General features: G+C 40.1%; 1 protein-coding gene and 1 long non-coding RNA gene across 2 annotated transcripts in view; one reads left to right on the top strand and one right to left on the bottom strand.

The window, feature by feature from the left end:
- IMMP2L (inner mitochondrial membrane peptidase subunit 2) overlaps positions 1-20,459 on the top strand; it is a 1,728,396-nt gene that overhangs the window by 1,304,871 nt on the left and 403,066 nt on the right. The gene's annotated exons all lie outside the window — the stretch shown is intronic.
- The window catches only part of LOC141087646 (uncharacterized), a 136,483-nt gene that overhangs the window by 16,163 nt on the left and 99,861 nt on the right, over positions 1-20,459 (bottom strand). Inside the window, exon 2 of the long non-coding RNA XR_012231710.1 lies at positions 14,529-14,583. This is a non-coding gene — a long non-coding RNA (uncharacterized lncRNA). The remainder of the gene's footprint in view (positions 1-14,528; positions 14,584-20,459) is intronic.

Genomic DNA, 20,459 nt, shown 5'->3' with positions numbered 1-20,459 from the left:
TAATATAGTATAAAAGGGAGTCAGCAAACACCTAGACACCACATACGACTCCCTTACATACAGTACTATATTCCCAATACAGTCTATAAATGCCATATACTTGCTGGTCCACCTATTTTGACAATGGGGCTTTAGCTCACTCTACAATTGATAGATAGATAGAAAAATATTTAGAATTGAGAGTCCTCAGAGGTTGATACCTTTTAATGGCTAACTGAAAAGATGGTAACACATTGCAAGCTTTCGAGACTACTCAGGTCTCTTCATCAGGCATTGACTAATACAAGATCTGAAGAGTCATATATTTATGCACAACACAGCACAGAAAAAAATGCAATAGCTAAGACAAGTGACGTGAAGGAGAACTGTTATGAATGAGTCACCGAGGAGGAAAAAACAAAAAACAAGCTAAGCCCAGAAAACCAGAGAGGTTGGTAACTAGCGGATTGCAGACCCCTGAACCTATCCACACAACTAGCAGTAGCCGTGGAGCGTGCCTACGGTGGTCCTAGATGCCTCGTCACGGCCGGAGAACTAAATAAGCCTAAAGAAAGAAAGGGAAAATCTAAACTGCCCCAGAGCAGACCCCAAAGCAATAGACAGCCTCCAACATGTATTGTTGGTGAAACAAGATGAAAACACAGACACAGGTAGAAAGATAGGCTGAGCAAACGATGGGGCCCTAGCTAATTAGAAAGGACAGGAAATAAAAGCTGCTGTCTGCAATCACACAAAAAACCCTGCCAAAAAGAATGTCCAACACGTCTGATAGAAAAAGGCCCTGAAATCACTATATCAGCACTCAGGTATATTCTGAAGACAGAGCAAAAGAGATCAACTGATCAGAGACAAAATGGGGATTCATCCCAGTCCCAGCCAGGGCTGGCTGAACACAAAAACTAAGTAAACCAGACAAAAACTCATATGAACAATAACAGAGAAAACTTAGCTTTAGGAAGGCAGGAACCAAACTGGAAACCAGGAGCCACAGTCAGGAAAAATCACCAGCAAGAAACTAGGGAGTCAGCTGCCTTAAATCCAATCAGAAACTCCTGATGTCCAATCGCAGTCCTCTTCCTCTGGTGGCCGGCCTCTGCCATTTAGATCAGCTTCATTACCTCCCTTAAGCAACAGAGGGAGTCCAGATAGAGAACTCACTACTCCTCTGTCAGCACAGCCAGCTCCATAACCCTCACCAGAATACAGACGTAAACCCGAAAATGAGCTCACAACAGAGAACTATCATTATGGGAGAGGGATAAGCATAAATATTGAACAAGTTCATAGATAAGGAGTGAAAGTTTTATTGTCCTCTGATTGGGATCTCCTAATGTGTTGTGATGCCCCCACAAGGTCTTAGGAGCAAATTCCTTAATTGATGTAAAAAGACATAAATCCATGTGACACGTTCATTCCTGCATTGGGAGTGTAAAGGGTCGTCATGAGCTTGTACTCCCAGACTTTTCTGTCTCTCTGAAATGTGAAGTTATCTAGATAGTTACCTAGATAGATAGTTACTCATGTGCTATTTTCTCTATTAATATTGATTAGAGTTTGAAAAAATCCAAATTTTCCACACCCACTGAAAAATATTTAAATTACCATAATTTCTGTTGTGTTTTAAATTCTCTAAAAAAAGGATGTGTATACCTTAGAAGATTTGTGAAAAGCTTAGTGACTATTCCTAAGGGCCTTATTATGGCTTCCGCCAATAGTAGTTGTAATTTTGCAACTGGTACTATTGTAATAATAGACTTTAAAGAGGCTGTAAAGGAGAACTGATGTTCAATGCAATTTTTTTCAGTTAATTTTAGAGTGAAATGTGCTAGCATAGCTTTTCATGTTTTTGTCACGTGCCCCATCCTGTGTGACACGGCCAGCAGGCCGGTAACTGATACAACAGGACACGGCATGTGTAATTGTCCAGTGTGACGCGGCCCACAGGCCGGTAACTAATACAACCAGACAAAGGGGGTAGGGAAAACCTGGGTAACAATAACAATGGTGGCCCTGCGATAGGGAACGGGGAAATGGAGACCTGCTGCACTCCCCTGAGTCAGTGTCTCTACACTCCTAACGTTCCCTAGGCCGGTTCCGCACCGGGGCCGATCAGGAACCTAAAAACCCTGACTCACCCTGCACCTAAGCCCTCACTAGGGAAATGGTCGGTGCGGAAACTAATCCCACCACTGCACTAAACACACATAAGGAAAAGTGTCAAAACCGGGGAACACCACTTAGCTTTGCTCTGTTGCTTACGCTCCCAGCAATAGAGCCCACCACCTGCATGCATCTTTTTCTCCAACCAGATCCAACACCATAGTGCAGCCTTGGAGCAAACAGAATCCACCAGCTGCGTGCAGCTGTCGAGAAACAGAGTCCAGCAAATGAGTCCAGCTTTTCTGCCAAAGAGTCCAACATTTTGAGTCCAGCTTTCCAGCAACCGAGTCCAGCATCCTGAGGGCAGCTCTACACCATAGCCGCCACTCCACCAAGCAATGCCAGCCCTCCTTGCAGACACCATAGCTGCTACTCCAGGACTCTCACTGAGCTGCCCGTGACTCTCCTTCAGCTCCATTCTTCACCCAGGCTTGCTTGCAAATGAGGAACTATCACCAACTGTGATTGACACACCTGACACTCTTTTATAGAGCAATCACACCTGTTACATAATCACGTGCACAAACTAAGGTAACCAGAGTGCAATGACCCTAATGGCCACCGGGGGCAAAACCACCTTTGGCACACAGCCAAGGGAAAAAAAAACCTGGATCATGACAGTTTTTAAGTATGGATATGTTAATGAGCGATTTTATTGAAGTAATGCAAAGGGCAAGAGGTTTAGCATTTATCATTTGCCAATTTCATGAATCAAAAGTTAATATGAAAGTAAGCAACTTTGTGATATACCTTATCAGAGAAATTTGCTTCTTTCATTCTCAGTTCTTGGGTAAAATCTGTGTTTAACAAAGACAGATTTTCCCATTACTGGTATGGGAAATGACAGTCAATATTTTAAAAATTCCTTGAAGGGAGGAGCAATGAATAGACACAGACATTCGGCAGCAAGTTTTCCTGAAATAGCAGTTGTCCTTAGAACTTTATAAGCAGCATCTGTCATCTCCTCTCAATAATCTTCTCAGTAATGATAAAGTTTGTGACAAAAAGAAGAGAATTGACTTGGCACTGTCATTTAAATAAAAATGTCTGTGTGAATTCCTGTGTGGACTCAGTCTGACATCCAAAGCCCAAAGTGTTTGGTGGTGCTCAGCTAACCGGTGCCACATGGGGAAAAAGGCATTATAGCGCATCCAGTGAAGAAGAAAGTTAGCAGTACTCACCAATGTCCATAAAAAGTTTTTTTTAATTTCCAATTTTCCTTAAAACCATCTCTGTAGCAGAGGGATTGGGGAGAGTGTGAGGGTGGCAGGTAGAGAAGAGCAGACTATGGCCATTTTGCGCTGGAGTGCTTCCAACGGTTCTTCATTGGATACAATTTGATGGCAGTTAGACAGGATGATTGGGACCACAAGATCATCCAGAGTGAAACACGTTGGATTTTGTTGCTGGAATCTCTTATCCCTAATGGGTTAAATGAACAATTGTGCTTCTCTATCTTTTTTTTAACAATATGGTTACAGATAGGTCCAGCATGGTTTGTGTACATAGGCTCATTGTGACCTATTATTAAAATAAATATTGCAACAATTTTGGTTGCTTTGTTGATTTTTTGCTTATTACATTTCACATACTTTCATATGTTTTATACACTTTATATGTCTTGGTGCTGCATATATTGTAGGGGTTGTACTCACTCAGGTGCGATGGGAGGAAAGCAGGAGGCATGTACCTTTGTACCTTTAAAGCTCCATGTAGGTTTATTGGCTTCATAAACCCAGGAGCACCAACAAAAAGTAAACAGCCTTTAGAGCAGGCAAAAACAAAGTATAAATGTCCTTAGCAGGGCTCTGCTCTCCCAGGCCTGTGTGCACACAGGATGGGGGTAATGTCAAACCCGCAGGCTCGGTCTGGAGCTACACACACAGGAGTGCTTCTTCCTCCCAACACACAGACCATGTGCCAAACAGCCTCCATTACATAAGCTGTAACCACACATAGATGTGAGGTATGTGGGTGGCCAGCTCCACCCATTTCTCATAACTACCCAAATGCCAGACCCAGGTGCACCAAACGACATCTTATTGCTTACGTGCATGAAAGAAAATACTCTGGGTTACATCACAGAGAGCAGCCATCTCTGTAAAGCATACCTCCCATTGATTACGCAGCCTTTAGCCTCCTTACAATATGTTAATTGGATATAGATTATATCTTACCATAGTCCCAATTTTTCTAACCCTATTATTATTTCCCTTTGTAAAAAGGGTAAAGTTGTAGACATACCCGTACCTTAAATCCATTGAACCCTTCTGAAAGGTGGGAGGAGAGTATTTATGCTCTTCCCTTGATTATGTTTGGCTATTCTTTCGTGGAACACGATTTATGTTGCAAGCACTACCTCTCTGAACCGGAGCTGACTTCACTTCCGGTTTGCGACCAGGTGACATGCATCCTGCATTTCATAACTTATAGTGCAGGTAACGAGGATGATAAGGGGCGGTCCCATGACCCTTTGTTGTGATGCAGGTGGACCGCAACTTGTGGTTCACATATGCATTCATCACATTTGGGAACGTAAGTGAGGCCATGGCTTGGTAATAGTGCTTAATAGACAAGATGCACCTCGAATTTGCCGCACACAGCATTGACCTCAGCCAGGGGGAACACTGAAGCCCTCAACCCTGGATCCCCTGATGAACCCTTGCACTTTCTAAGGGAACAAAAGGGAGCTAATGGATGATAAATACCACAACTGTGTGTGACATTTTTTTCATGGCTATTGATATCTAATTCTGTACCCATTTTTACTTGCTGGTTCCTGGAATTAAGAAGGAGCGGGAACAGGAGGATGGCAGATTAATATCATAATTGTGTGGGATTGTTTCTTATGGCCATCTGATATTTAATTCAGTATTTATCTTACTGTTGCTCTCTGGAAATAAGAGAGAACTATTTTTGGAATTAGGCTATTGGACGGAGGGAACAAGAAATAGTTTATTGTTGAGTACCATTACCATTGGGAATTCTTTCTTTTAAACTTAATGCTTATATCTAACTTTGCACCCACCTGATCTATGGGACCAAGGGGGAACTATTTTGTTGTACCTATGGTTTAGGACTATGGGACTGTTATTTGCATTGTGCAATAGTTTCATACATGACTGTTTAATCTACAGCTTGAAATAGCCTAAATCTCATTAATGACAATAAAACCTAATTGTCATTAATGTGACTATATACTTTGGCTGTATCCCTTTCGGATCATTTTTTGATGTGACTGTACACCTTGGCAATATCCCTTCAGGAACACTTACAGCAATAATTGTGAGATATTTATCTTTTCAATTGGACCACTATTTGATTTTTTTTGTATTTAGGGTACTTTCAAATATTTTTGTATGTGTGTGTTTTGGGAATATATCTCAGTGTTTAATGTGTTTAGGGTGCATTAGGGTCACTAGGGCTACTGACATTGAGCGGGGGTGCCGTCACATCTACAACCAGGGTGCCAATCTCCGCTAACAGGTAGGGTTACTAATAGGGCTCTTCTACAGAGAGATTAGCTGTTTAATATAAGTTATCATACTTTATTTCCTCTCTTGTCCTTATATTCTGCACCATTTTAGGCATTACCTTGACTTTTAAATATACAGTATAATAAAAAAGGTTAATTATTAGAGGTCTATTTTTTCTTTTGGGTTTGAATAATATTGAGACCCTATCATTTCAAAAAAGATTCTGTTACACACTATGATGGAGCCTGTAATCACTGAAGATAGATTTTACCCATAAATTGAGGAATTTGAGAATGAAAGATCAATTCAGGAAGAGAAAGAAGCAGATGTCTCTAATAAGATATATTACAAAGTTTCTTATTTTGAAACTTATTATTGATTTATAAAAAAAAAAAAAACTAAAACCATGGTTACTCTTCAAGTTTTCTTCTCCCAGTTATTGGAGCATTATGTGGAGCTGTTACAGTCACCTCTTGCTACACAGTGAGCACAGCTGAAATAACTCTGTGATGCATTGACTGACAGCTTGCTTCACAGTATGTGTATAGAGCATGCTGGGAATCAGTATATAAGGTAGTAACTACAGCACTGTGTAGTGAGTGGTGGCTGATAAAGCTCCCTGGAAACGAACGGCTGCAGGGAGAATATAATTTATTTTCTCCCTGTAGCTGCTGCTTCATTAAGCCACTGTATTTGCAGGTAATTAGCATTTATGGAGGTGAGAGGTTCTCATTAAATAACCACATTTTAGATTAATTAAAAGTTAAATTAAAAAGGTTACTAAAGCAAAAGTTAAAATTTTAACCTGTACTTACTCTGTTTCTTTTCCAGGCAAACATGGCCTTCTTTGTCATGTAAAATGTTTTAATTGTGCTGTCATTTATGCAACGATATATGCATGACATAAAGCCAAATACACAGCTGATAATCATAGTGTTTTGGCAAAGGCAAAATAAAACAACTCTAAAGTAATTGGATCCAGATGGTTGTACATCCTTTTTACCAAGTCAAATGAGCTGTTCTTCTGTATCTGGAATGCCCAAAATAACATTAGTTTCTGCACTCCTCATTGTAACTAGACAATGGAAACATATGGATTTCTCATAAAAGAGTCCATTATTTGCAAAGAAGCAATAAACCAAGATTGTTTGGGAGCTGTTCATCCTTTTATCTTTGAGGGGAATGCTTTGTGATAACATTGAATGCAGTATGAAGTCTGCAGATTTTCAGAAGGTTGACCAAACATTGGCTATTGTTGATTGTGTTCATCATTTCTTCCAATACATCTGCACATACTGAACCACACAGCGCCAGTAATAATTTCCGTACCCACATCAATGCGAAGTAGAAGGGACAGGTTTTGTGTGGTGCTGAATTGGTATCAGTGGGTGTTATAGGAAATATTGTGTCTTTTCTCTGCTGATTTATGTGGAGGGTTTTGAATCTCTTCATACCTGCAGTTTGTTTCAGTAGTTTTTGCCTTTAAAAGCAGAAAAATAATGTGTTAAGGAGTGAAGGAGAAGAGATAAATGACTATTCTGCTTAATATTAAAGAGGTTTCTAGTAATCTTGAATTGTTAACTTTACAAAATATTTATAAATAACAAAATGATTAACAAGTAAATTTGTAATTTATTTGTTATTTAAAATCACTGGATTTTATTTTTATTTTTTCTGTTAAATGCTCGCTGCAGAGGTTACCAGACACTTTTGCTGCCTATCAGCAGTAACTGATCACCCAGGCAACAGCATACACAGTGCTGGCAAGCTCTTTGCTCTAAAACTTGCACACACTGCTTTGGTGCTGGTTGAATAGCTGGATTTAGACAACTTCAGGGCAATGCTCTTTTCCAGTGCCTCTACTTGCTGCCTTTGATTGTGCACAGACATAAGTCATCAGCAAGCTGGAAGCTGGGAGGCAGGAGAGCTGGGTGCTCCTGAACTGCAGTAGTGATTAAAGCCCTTAGGGTCCCGTTACATTTAGCAATGCACCAGCGATTCCGACAGCGATACGACCTGGTCAGGATCGCTGGTGCATTGCTAAATAATCACTAGTGAGCTGCCAAACAGGCAGATCTCACCAGAGACGCAGCAGTGATAAGCGATCCGTCGGCAGTCGCTCTTACTTGTCACACCGCAGCGATGATGATGACTTCCGCCTGCGTCCATGCATCGCTAGTTGGCGCCAGCGGGATGCCAACAAGGAAAAAATGGCCCAGGACATTCGAGCGCGATCAGCAATATCCAGCGGGGGACCGGTCGCCGCTATGTGTCACACAAAGCGAGATCGCTAGCGATATCGCTGTTGCGTCACAAAATCGGTGACGCTTTAGCGATATCGCTAGCGATCTCGCTATATGTAAAAGGCCCTTTAGTTAAGGGAAAGAAAAAAGGAGATAAGCACTTGTAGGGTAATATGGCCTGGTAAATGGGGGTAAAGAGTGAGATGTTGCTCATCTGACGGAGTTATGAATGTCACAACTCCAATAAAAATGTATTGCATTTTCGTGCGGTCGCCGCACACATGAAATTGCTGCATCTGCATACAACGCATGTCACTGTGTACCCAATGTTAAAGATAGGTACGCAGGGAAATGCAGGATGCATACAGAAGTATGCGGAGCATAGGCGGAGCTTCAGAGAGGAAGAAAGGAGGAAGTAGGCAGCCATCCGCAGCCCACCTGAACTAGTGTGAAACTAGCCTAAGTGAGCCTCTGCAGTCCACCAGCAGATAGAAGATCCACTTCTTCTGCATGCAATAGATAGCACAATGGAGGATAGGCATCTAAATGACCATGCTGCTGCATGAGATGAAAAGGTTCCTACTCGCTGAGGTTTTTGCAGGTTGTTTTATCATGTGTTTCAGGCTTGGACTGAACCCTTCCTCAAATATAAACTACAAACAGAGATCAATTAAGAACACATGAGACATGCACAAATAATGAACAGGTCAGTAAGAAACTGTTCACGCCACCCAAAGACTAAGACACAGAAAAAACACACATTATGACAAGCATGCATGAATACTCTGTTGTTAAATATATGCAACAGTAAGCAGCAAGTGCTAGTAAAAGATGATAACAAACACAGGGTATTTAGTTGATATGTTTTTTGCAAAAAATGTATACTAAGCCACTCCACCACATCACGGTAACCCTTCACAGAGCAGTCCTATCTAATGTATTTAAAACCTGATCATTTGAACAATACCTACATGAGCAGGATTCAGAAGGGCGCTGCACAGTATGGGCATGCTGGGAAAAATGGCTCTTCATGTGCAAGTCCCACAAGAGAGAGGCGGGGATCTCCCAAAGCTTGCATGAGCAAGAAATTAATAAATTAAGAACACATGAGACATGCACAAAAAATGAACAGGTCAGTAAGAAACTGTTCACACCACCCAAAGACTAAGACACACAGTATATATATATTTTACAACAGAGTATTCATGCACGTTTGTCATACTGTGTGTTTTTTCTGTGTCTTAAACAAGGATCAATATAGAGACTCGGGTGCTTAAATAATAGAAAGATTAAAAAGAGTGGCAATGTGTGATGTACCACAGTACAGGCCTGAAAAAGTGTAATATTAAAGAAAGAGGCCAGTAAAAATAAGAAGTTACAATGTCTGTTCCTATAATAAAATCAGGAGAGGTGTCAATCATAGCGAGTCTGGCACTGAGGACATAAAGAGAAATGGAGTTAATATCCAGATTGTTTAGATTCAAACATTGCCAATGTTTGGGGTCATACAATCAGGAAAAAATGAATGTTCTTACATGGTTCTCTGGATTGTGTTCATTTATTCAAGGATTACTCTTAAATGTGTTTATGTAAGCAGATATAATTCCCTGGAAGGTATTCTGCTCATTGTATTCATGTACTTTAGGCAGCGAGCCAAGAAACATTAAACCTACACAGAGCAATTATTGTTCATTGAGGAGCAGACACTCTTTATGAACATCAGCATTAATGTTCAAAAAACTGTCAACAGATTTAACATTCTGGAAATATCTGCTGCCCAAGACAGTGCGCTGCTTCATTGTAGGTGTACGGCATCTCAGGTAAAACTCTTCTGTCTGCAGTAGTGAAAGCTTTACCCTTGGTACTCGCTTTTACCATCTGTGCGCATTACAGCAAGTCAGCTGCTCTCCTAAAGGATAATAATTTGGCTGACAACATGCAGTACATACATCAGACTAATTTACGCCTAGTTTTGTTTTGTCGGACAGTTAAAATGCCACAGAGCCATGACCTATATGATGATAAATGAAAGGTTCTAACACACACAACATTAATCTTATTATTGACAATTAATGTCTGACTCTTTTCACATTTTGTTATTACCAACAACCAAAGGTTTATATCTGCCCAGCATGTACAAAAAGAATTTTTTTGGCAAGGGCCAAATAAATCTGGCCCTTTGGATAGTCTCAGCATACAGTACATGCTAGGAGCAATCCCAGTGCATATGTCTAACATTACGCATACACAAAGTGTGAACGGAGCCTTGGCTAGTTATGAAGAGCTGTAAAGCATGCCTACGATTTTCTTTTGCTTTGTATTATGTGACAGAATTTGAAATCTTTGGAAACATGAAACTGTAGAATATCTAACTTAGACATATAGGAGACAAAAAAATGGAGGCAGCACACCAGTTAGGCTGGTTTCACACTTGTGTTTTTTTGCGCTGTATTTTAGCGCTAAAAAACGCATGCGGTTTTTTTCCTATATTTTGCATGGGATGCGCTTATGTGCGCATACACATGCGTTTGTATGCGTTTTTACGCGCATGCGTTTTTTTGTGGTGTGCGCTCGGGTGCACAAAATGCATCCTGTTGCATTTTTTGGGCGTCCGACTTGCCTCAAAAAAATGCATGGGCGCACAATGCGTTTTTTTTACAGCAAGACACCCATTATAAGTCTATGGGTGCGCTTATGTGCGCATTGGCATGCTCATGTATGCGTTTTTTGCGCATGCGTTTTTTTTGTTGACCATTAGTTAGACAATGGAATTTAGGGGTTTGGGTTAGGGTTAGTATGGTTTGGTTAAGGGTTAGGGTTTAGGGTTAGTTAGGGTTTAGGGTTAGGGTTTGGGTTAGGGTTAGTAGGGTTTGGTTAAGGGTTAGGGTTAGGGTTAGGGTTAGGGTATGGTTTGGTTAAGGGTTAGGGTTAGGGTTAGGGTCAGGGTTAGGGTCAGGGTTAGTAAAGTCATGGTTTGGGTTAGTGTGAGGGGCCAACTAATGTTGGTAAAAACGCACTAAAAACGCATACAAGCGCATAAAAACACTGCGTTTTTTTCATGCATGCTCATAAAAATGCTTGAAAAAAACGCAGCATTTGTATGCGTTTGTATGCGTTTTTTCCATGCGTTTTTTTGCGGGAAAAATGCGCTGCAAAACAAAGCAAGTGTGAAAGTAGCCTTAGAGGGGAAAAAATAGTGCTATTTAATAGCCCAAAATGGCAACGTTTCGGCTCTAGATGTGAGCCTTTTTCAAGGCACGAAAAAGGTTCACATCTTTGCCATTTTGGGCTATTAAAGAGCACATTTTTTCCCCTCTAACTGATGTGCTGTCTCCATTTTTCGTCTCCGATATTGAAGATGTGGTATTTGCTTGGGAGACACGGCACCCAGGAATATAATTGCCTGCTGCTTATTCTCTTTTTTCATTCTTTGCAGGAGTATTAAATCATTATATGATGAATATTAAAGGGAACCTGTCATGTTGATCATTGATCTGACAGCAGAATGTTATAGAGCAGGGGAGGCTAAACATTCAGATTCACTATAACTTATCTATTTATTCAGATTTTTTCGCTATATAGAGTTAGTTTTCAAGAGGGGTCCAAATCAGTGACTGACAGCTATCTCTATATGCATACTTATACAGGGAAAGCTGTCAAACACAAACTTAGACCACCTACGTGACTGCTAAGCTAGGAGTCAGTAAGGATTTCTTAAATAATAAATTACATATACAAACCTATGTATCAATCTGCGCAGCATCTTCTTCTCTATAGCACGCAGCCCATAGCTTGCATAGCATTGCCAAGCTGATAGCGACCCATAAACTGTTAAAATTTGAGTTTTCAGTATTTAATTTTGCTAGTTCTGCTTTTATTCATCACCACTGTGTCAGCTTCTATCTGGCTGAAGATGATGTATGAACATCTGACTTTGCGCTTCTGCTGTGATATCAGATACCGTATGTTATTACACCACAACATGTTATTGCTTGGATTCCTCAACCAAAAAAAATACAAGAAATTTAAATAGGAAAAATGAGCATAATGGAGGAATACAGAAATTTAATTATTAATTAATAAGTACTTAGCAAATTACATGCCACATGAAGCAGAAAATAGTGTCCCTAATGTCCTTATCTAAGAACACGAGTTATCTTCTTCATCTTATGTTTTAATATGTTATATTAAGCATAGAAGATGCTAAGAGCAAAACAAGTTAAAACAATTAGACATTGTCAGCTGCAGTATAAGTCAGAATATAATCAAAAGGAAATTGTAATGTGAAGCAAATCAGAACTAAAGTATAAAAAGTAACACTAGAGGACACTTTCATTTAATGGGAATCTGCCACAAGAGATCCCCACCAAAACTCTCTATATGTGCACATAGTTAGCTTTTTCAAAGACAAGTCTTGGAATATCTCCACATGATCATTCCATTTCTCAATTACTGAGAAATCAGTATTTCAGTTGGTACGCAAACGAGGTTAAGAGCTATTGTAGAGTTGAAGCTTTTGTCACTCCAGCTCTACTCCCTGCCCAGCATCGCATCTTCTTGCCTGATAGACAGCCTCTATGCTATGTAACTTCAGACAAAGGAGAACCTTAGATGGCCTCCAACAGGATAGCAATAAAAAGAAATACTAATACTTGTCTTATTGGCCAGCATCACGGCATTTTGATGTATCCATTCAGAAGCAAATAATAAAATCCCACATTTTGGTAAATACACACTTTTGGTGAATTTTGGTGAATAAACATTTTTGTGATATTCGAGTAGAATTCAATTCCAGTCAGATATATCTGCTCATTTCTAGTACTGTGAATAGGTTTTAGGCAGGTGTGGAAAAATTGCTGTAAAGTAGTAATATTTTCAAAAATAGAATTTTTAATAGTTTAATTTTTTCAGTTAACAAAATGTAAAGTGAACATCGTTTACCCTCAAAATAAAATTAAAACATCAATTCTTCTAGGTAAACTTGCTCACAGTTTATGAAGAAACTTTGCAGGGAAGTTATTGCAAATATCTTGGAGAACTAACCACACATCTTCTGTGGATGTAGTTTTGCACAAATCCTTCTGTCTCTTCATATAATCCCTCCCACATTCAATAGTGTTGAGATAAGGGCTCTATGGGGTCACATTATCACTTCCTAGACTCATTGTCCTTCATTACAGATGCCTCCCATCACAATATGCTCAGGGAGACGTCTGATTGGCTCCAAATTCAGAGTAAGGAAGATTCAAGGTGTCAACACCAATCTCTGTTATTAATTCTGTTTTTCATTACATGAAGAGATAGAAGGATTGATGCAACCCTACATCCATAGAAGATTTATGGTTAGTTTTTCAAGATGTTTAGAGCAGCCTGCCTTCCAAGTTACGTCAAACACTGTGCATAAGTCTAGAAAAATTTAGCTTTTTAGCTTGCACCCGTACTTTTGATTGCTGTTTTATCCCTCTCTATTTTTGGAATTTTAGGTACAGTATATTTCTTAAGGTGTGCGAGTGCAACTGATAATGATCTTGTAGTGCTGTACAGGAGTAACCGAATATTAACTATATTTTGAGAATTTTTGCTTATCAACCTCTTTAGAGTTTCACATTAATTAAAAGCTGAACCATATTCTTTCCTATTTCATAATATCCTAAAATTGGCTCACTTTATGAATAAAGGATAATGGCAATGTATGGCATAAATGCTATGCACAGAATTATCAACTTCAACCAAATTTCTCATATAATATCTTAAATAGTTAAAATATACAAAACTGTAACTCTGTATATGCTTACTTAAATACCAAAGAAACTAGAAAGTGTAAAATTAAATAATGGATTCAATTACATTGCACACAATAATAACTACTGAAACTGCTGTAAGTATACTGTACGGTCTGTAGTCAGGTTTGCCAACTTGACTTTTCATTTTTCCTGGCAGCTTCTCAAAAAATCACTGACAGACAAACTTTTTATGATCACATTAGAAAACTATAATAAATCATTAAGATTATAAGTGATACATGACTATAGATCATAAATCCTATATGCAGACATGTGCTTTCACGGTGACCTGTAGAAGGAAGATAATTACAGTCATAAAAATCTATACAAGTTTCTCTAACTTTAAAAAAAATTCACAGACACATGAGATTTCTTTTATGGACAGAGAAAAAAAATTGCCCAATTTTATGGACTGCCCAGGAATTTCCAGATAGTTGTCAACCCAACCTGTAGTAGTACTGTCCTAGTAGCTATATGATTCAGTACATACACTAGACAGTTAATGGTTGAAGGCAATTTTTAGAAGTGAGAAATCAACATTGTGGTAGCTGGAGAATAGATTACCATAAATTAGCAATTTTGGGAATAGGACGTGTTAGGTGAGGATGAGCAAGCTTTGTCGAAAGTGAAAATGTAAGGAGTGTGACGCGTCGTACATCATTTACAATGCTGAGCAGGAAATGGATGTGAAACTTTCTCAACAAAGGAATAATTTACAGGATATCTAGTTGTTTGATAAATCTTTGTAAAAATATGCTAAATTAAAATATGAAAATTAATGCTAGCAACTACTTCAAATTCGAAATAAAGATTAACTAAAAGATTGAAATCTGAATTTTCTGGTTAATGAGAACCATAGTACTTACCAGACAGCGAACTGCAACAATCCCTATGAAATCCAGCAGCTCTCATAATCCCTATCTGTAAATTGAAAGTGAAGCACATCACTTGCTATTGGAGTGAATAGTTTTTCTTTTCTGTTACTTCAAAAATATTAGACGCAATGGATCTTGCAATCTGATAATGCATAGTAATGCTCAGAAGGAATGGTGGCTATGTATGTTGGTTTAATTGAATCTGTATCAATAAATTGTATTTGTTCTCTACTCAGATTAGTTATACATGGAAAATGTAATAAATGGATTTACTTTATCTGCTCATTTTGCCTTTTTGTATTTACCGTATATACTCGAGTATAAGCCGACCCGAGTATAAGCCAAGGTACCTAATTTTACCTAAAAAACTGGGAAAACTTATTGACTCGAGTATAAGCCGAGGGGGAGTTGCAGCAGCTACTACATCCGAGAGTCTCCCCTCTCCCCATCGGTCCATGAGTCTCCCACAGGGGTGTTTCTTACCCCCTCCTTCACAGCAACAGCGGCGGCTGAGCAGCACAATACTGGCATGTATTGAGTCCCAGAGGTAGTGGCATGGAGCAAGCAGTAGCCAGAGGATACTAGAAAGAGGGTAAGGGAAAAGGGAAAGTGAATATAGGCTGTAATAAAATGCCGGTAATCTCCTAGTCATTGAATATTACATCACACATTGGCAATGCAGCCATATTATTGTAGCATAGCTACTATTTGCAGTGCAAACTGCCCTAAACAAGAACACTGCATATATAAATCACTGCCAGAGGTCTCCGATCAGCTGTTAGATAAAGATCTGGGTGACCGTCTGATAACGTGTCTAGGAGAGCTATCTTAGTTGTGCTAACACACACTGAAGCGGATCATTAACCACCGCTCTCAGTATTAGTGTGTTTAATTAGAAGCAGAGTGTGCTGGCATTCCACACTGAAGTCTGTTCATTGCATGTCTCACATTACAGAGACCATGCAGCAATGAAAGTACTCACATGATCCCTGTTGCTCTGACCCAGTGTCTCAAGCAGAAAGCTAGCGGGGAGGGTGAGGACAGCCTGCAGCAGCTAATAGTTAAGATAAGATAAGTCCCTGACACACAGGGGAAGCCGGCTTTCTCTAAAGGTACTGTCACACTTAGCGATGTACCAGCAATCCCGACCAGCGATATGACGCGGTCAGGATCGCTGGTACATAGCTAAGTGGTCGCTAGTGAGCTGCCACACAGGCAGATCTCATCAGCGACATCGCTGGGGATGGGGGTCGCTACTTACCTGTCACACTAGGCGATCATGATGTCCTCCCGCCTGGCTCCACGCTCGTCGCTCGTCTCTCCATAGTAAGTGCCGCAGGAAGCTGACGACGAGAAACAGTCCAGGACGTTCTTGCGCGATCAGAGATAGCCAGCGGGGGAGCCGGTCGTTGGTAAGTATCAGACACAGCGATATCGCTAGCAATATCACTATAACATCACAAGTTATAGCGATATTGCTAGCGATATCGCTTAGTGTGACAGTACCTTAAGACTGGGTTCACATGTACCGGAACTCTCGCGGAAATTACTGCGAGAATTCTGGAATTCCATTCCGCGGGAAAATCGCATTTTAAATTCCCCTGATTTTCCCGCGGAAAAACTAGCATTTTGCAAGCGTAATTAGCTTGCAGAATTGCTAGCATTTTCCAAGCGATCTGGAGCTTCGCTTGGAGAACTGATTGACAGGTTGGTCACACTTATCAAACATAGTGTTTGACGAGTGTGACCAACTTTTTACTATTGAGGCGGCCTATGCAGCCTCAATAGTAAAAGATAGCCTGTAAAAAATAATAATAAAAAAAATATTGTTATTCTCACCTTCCGACGTCCCGCGCAGCCTTCCCGCCTCTCTCCACGCTCCCGATCCAAGTAATCCTTTGCACGAATGACCGCGATGATGTCTGTTCTCACGGGATCGCGACGTCTTGCAGTCATTCGCGATGACATTGCGCGAATGACCGCAAGACTTCGCGATCCTGCGAGAACGGACGTCATCGCTCGCAAAGGCTGACTGGGAACGGGAGCGTGGAGAGAGGCGGGAAGGCTGCGCTGGACATCGGAAGGTGAGAATAACAATATTTTTTATTTAAAATTCTATTTTTTACAGGGATATGGTACCCAAAGCCCGGAGGAGCCCTGGGTATCCAAAGCCCCTGGGTACCATCTGCAAATGTTCTGCTTACTTTTCACATGGTGTGCACAGCCACATGCAGAAAGTAAGCAGAACAATGCATTCCTATGGGTGCGGGATCACCGCGATTCCGCAAAATTAATGAGCATGCTGCATTTTTTACCGCAAAGCGATTCCACTGCGGTAAAAACTGCAGCATTAGCACAGCATTGCGGAATCCCATAGGAATGCATGGGATGCTTATTTTTCACGTTTTTGCGGCAAAATCGCGCGGTTAAAACCGCCGCGGAAACGTGAAAAAACTGCAACGTGTGAACTCAGCCTAAGGGTCCCGTTAAACTTAACTACACACCAGCGACCCCGACAACAATACGACCTGGTCAGGTTCGCTGGTGCGTCGCTGCATGATCGCTGGTGAGCTGTCAAACAGGCAGACTCACCAGTGATCAGGACCAGCGAGGACGCTGGCATCCAAGGTAAATAGCGGGTACCTAAGCAAGTGTGGCACTTAGTTACCCACTGTTTACCTTGGAAACCTGCTCCCAGCGTGAGCACGCTGGTATCCAGGGTACACAGTGGGTAACTAAGCCACGTACGTGCTTAGTTACCTGATATTTACCTTGGATACCAGCTTACAGTGCTGGGAGCTCGCTGATTGTTGGTCTTCCGCTGCCACACGCAGTGATGCGTGCTGGCCAGCGGAAGACCAACGATCAAAAAATGGCCCAGGACATTCCTGCACGATCAGCGATACCCGGCGGGGGGGCAGTCTCTGATGCGTGCCACACACGGCGAGATCGCTGATGCGTCACAAAATCAGTGATGCATCAGCGTTCTCGCTAGTGATCTTACTTAGTGTGAAATACCCCTAAGGCTGGTGGAGGTTGCAGGCAACCTGTGTTTTCAGTGCCGCACGCTTCACTTCCAGTGACGTCATGAATATTCATAAGTCATTATGAGCGGGACCGGAAGTGAAGTGTGCGCAGCTACTGCTGTGAAGGAGTGGGTAAGAAACACCCCCTGAGAGGAGAGATGGACCAGGGGAGACAGACCAGTGGGGGTGACTTGAGTATAAGCCGAGAGGGGCACTTTCCACCCAAAAAATTGCGCTGAAAAATCTCGGCTTATACTCGAGTATATATGGTAAATTACCAGGATAAAAATTATTATGGAAGCAGCAAAGAATGTATATATGTATCTGTGGAAGAAAATGAAATATTTGATCCTATTTTATCCTTCCAAAAGGCTCCTACTTACAGCAAATCAATAAAGTAAGACATTTTTCCCTGCTGGGACCCACCTCTATTTGGAGAACCTTGCCCTAGTGTTCTATTAGGAATGGAGAGGGTCAAATTCAATTCTATGGAACATCCAAATATTGCACAGCACATTATGTAACAGTGGAAGTGATAATTATTTATCTGTAGTAGAGAAGTAAATATTTCTGGAAAACTGATGGAATATACCATAAATATCTGATAAATACCCACCTATATTTTGAGTACCATGTTCCAGCTTTCTTTTAGGATTGGAGAGAGGATCATACTCTCCATTCATTTCTATGGGAGATCCAAAACTTGCTTGGCACATTTTATAGGAGTGGGGATTATAAGTATAGATTTGTGGCAGAGGATGTAATATTTATCTCAAATTGATTTAATATGCCATAAATGCCTATAAAATATGTGAAATATGGCAGGACCCACATCTATCTTGAGAATGGTGCAAATTGCAGTCAGGAAAGAAGAAATGGTTGTGCTTTCTCCATCCATTTTTACAGGAGGTATGAAAATGATTAATTCATGAACTGTTTTGTAGCTGTTCTGGATATTGTTTGGACAGCTTCTGAAACTAAGTATATCAGGTCCACAGTTTCATCAGTTCTAACAGAATTACTTATCAATCTATGTAGATGATAATGTGAAATTAGATGATACATCTAATTTAAGAACAAATGGACCAATTCATTAAGACTTGCATTACACACCTCTTAACTAGCCTGCACCTCCAGCAGAAATGTAGTCCTTTCAAAAACTGGAGGACATTTCTGGAATAAGTTATGCCATGAAAATGGTGAAACTTGTCATTAATTTGATGTTTGGGCATAGGCACACCTCATATGGCCAATGCCCTGCCCATATTATAACAATAATGGTGTAGCATACTGGAGCTGGTATGAAAATATCAAAGGCCAAAATATTTTTTCACTTCTTCTAAAGAAATTGTTCCTTAAGGATTAATTACCATATACATTTGAGTATAAGCCGAGATTTTCAGCCCATTTTTTAAGGCTGAAAGTCCCCTTCTTGGCTTATACTTGAGTCATATATGGTTGTCAGTGGTCTCGGCACCCCAGCTCTTCCGGCGTTCAGTGGTCACAAAGTACCTCATTAAAGTCATGAATATGCGCATGAGTATGTCATTTTTTAAAAAAAATTGCAGCAGCAGGGGTAGCAGAAATATATGGGCCGTATTTATCTATGGAGCATCTTCTTGGGCCACCATTAACCCTTGTGAAGCATTTTATGGGCCATATTTATCTATGGCGCATCTTCTTGGGCCACCATTAACCCTTGTGCAGCATTGTATGGGGGATATTTATCTATGGAGCATCTTTTTGGACCCCCATTAATCCTTGTGCAGCCCCACCCTTGGCTTATACTCGAGTCAATAAGTTTTCCCAGTTTTTTGTAGCAAAATTAGGGTCCTCGGCTTATGCTCGGGTCAGCTTACACGCAAGTATATACGGTAATAACCCCCAAAGTGTTCTTAGTGGTAGAATAGGAAAGCATTAATCCCTCTGTTCCCTTTATTGTGATAAATGTATGATACATAATTCTCTTAATACCCCGAGACCTTGATTGATATGTTTCATATGTATTTTGCTGAAACCCCCTTTATACCCGAGTGGAAGTTTTGAAATAAAATATAACTGAAATGTTCAATATTAGCAATATCAGTTGGAAAGAAACATTGCAGATCATGTAACATTTCATACATAACTGTTTTTTTGTTAATATTAACTATTGCAAAATATATGTACAAGATAAATGAATCAACCGTGACATTGAAAAATAACTGAGAACAATTACAGAGCTCTAAAATTAATAATTTCTCACCAGTCCCATGCAAAAACCCTACACACCTTTCACAAAAATCAATGTGACAATTATAACATAGGAATGCTTTCTGAATAATTGAAAGCTGATTATTTTTCGCTGCAATTAAATCTTTATTTTCGACAACATTCACTGCATATTTGTTACTGTATTTCTATTGTGACTAATTAGGACATTCACAATCCAATTTGATTTCCTGCCAAAGCATATACTTTTAGCAACTCTACTACTAACAAGCTGTTTATTAAAATGTGGTTCTTTTCGTCACTTTTATCATTAAGTGCTAATAATTATTTATTATGTTCCACACCAGTGCAGGCAACAAATACAAAGTGCCTTCCATAAAGCATTTTACTTGGATTCATATTTAGGTTCCAATTTCTTCCCTAAGTGTTAGATTAATTAAATTAATGATGCTTCTTGCATTACAGTACATAAACAATCAAATTTGATGTTTTGATTTGTTACATTCTGTTTTCTATAATTAAAGCTGTTTCTGTGAGTGCAGGAAAATTAACCAGTAGGTAATAAATTGTTTGTTACTCCCCTCCTTGTGTTGTTTTCTTTGTGACCCTATTTGGTTGTCTCAACCCTCTTATAGCAGGCATGGTGAGAAGTGATTGTGATTTTGCAAGTGCGATCGCTTGTAAT

Source organism: Dendrobates tinctorius, unplaced genomic scaffold (assembly GCF_039654945.1).
Source record: "Dendrobates tinctorius isolate UK_male_01 unplaced genomic scaffold, ASM3965494v1 ptg000035l, whole genome shotgun sequence".
NCBI lineage: Eukaryota > Metazoa > Chordata > Amphibia > Anura > Dendrobatidae > Dendrobates > Dendrobates tinctorius.
The sequence above is the reverse complement of the archived record's forward strand: the minus strand, read 5'-3'. Positions and strand labels throughout refer to the sequence as shown.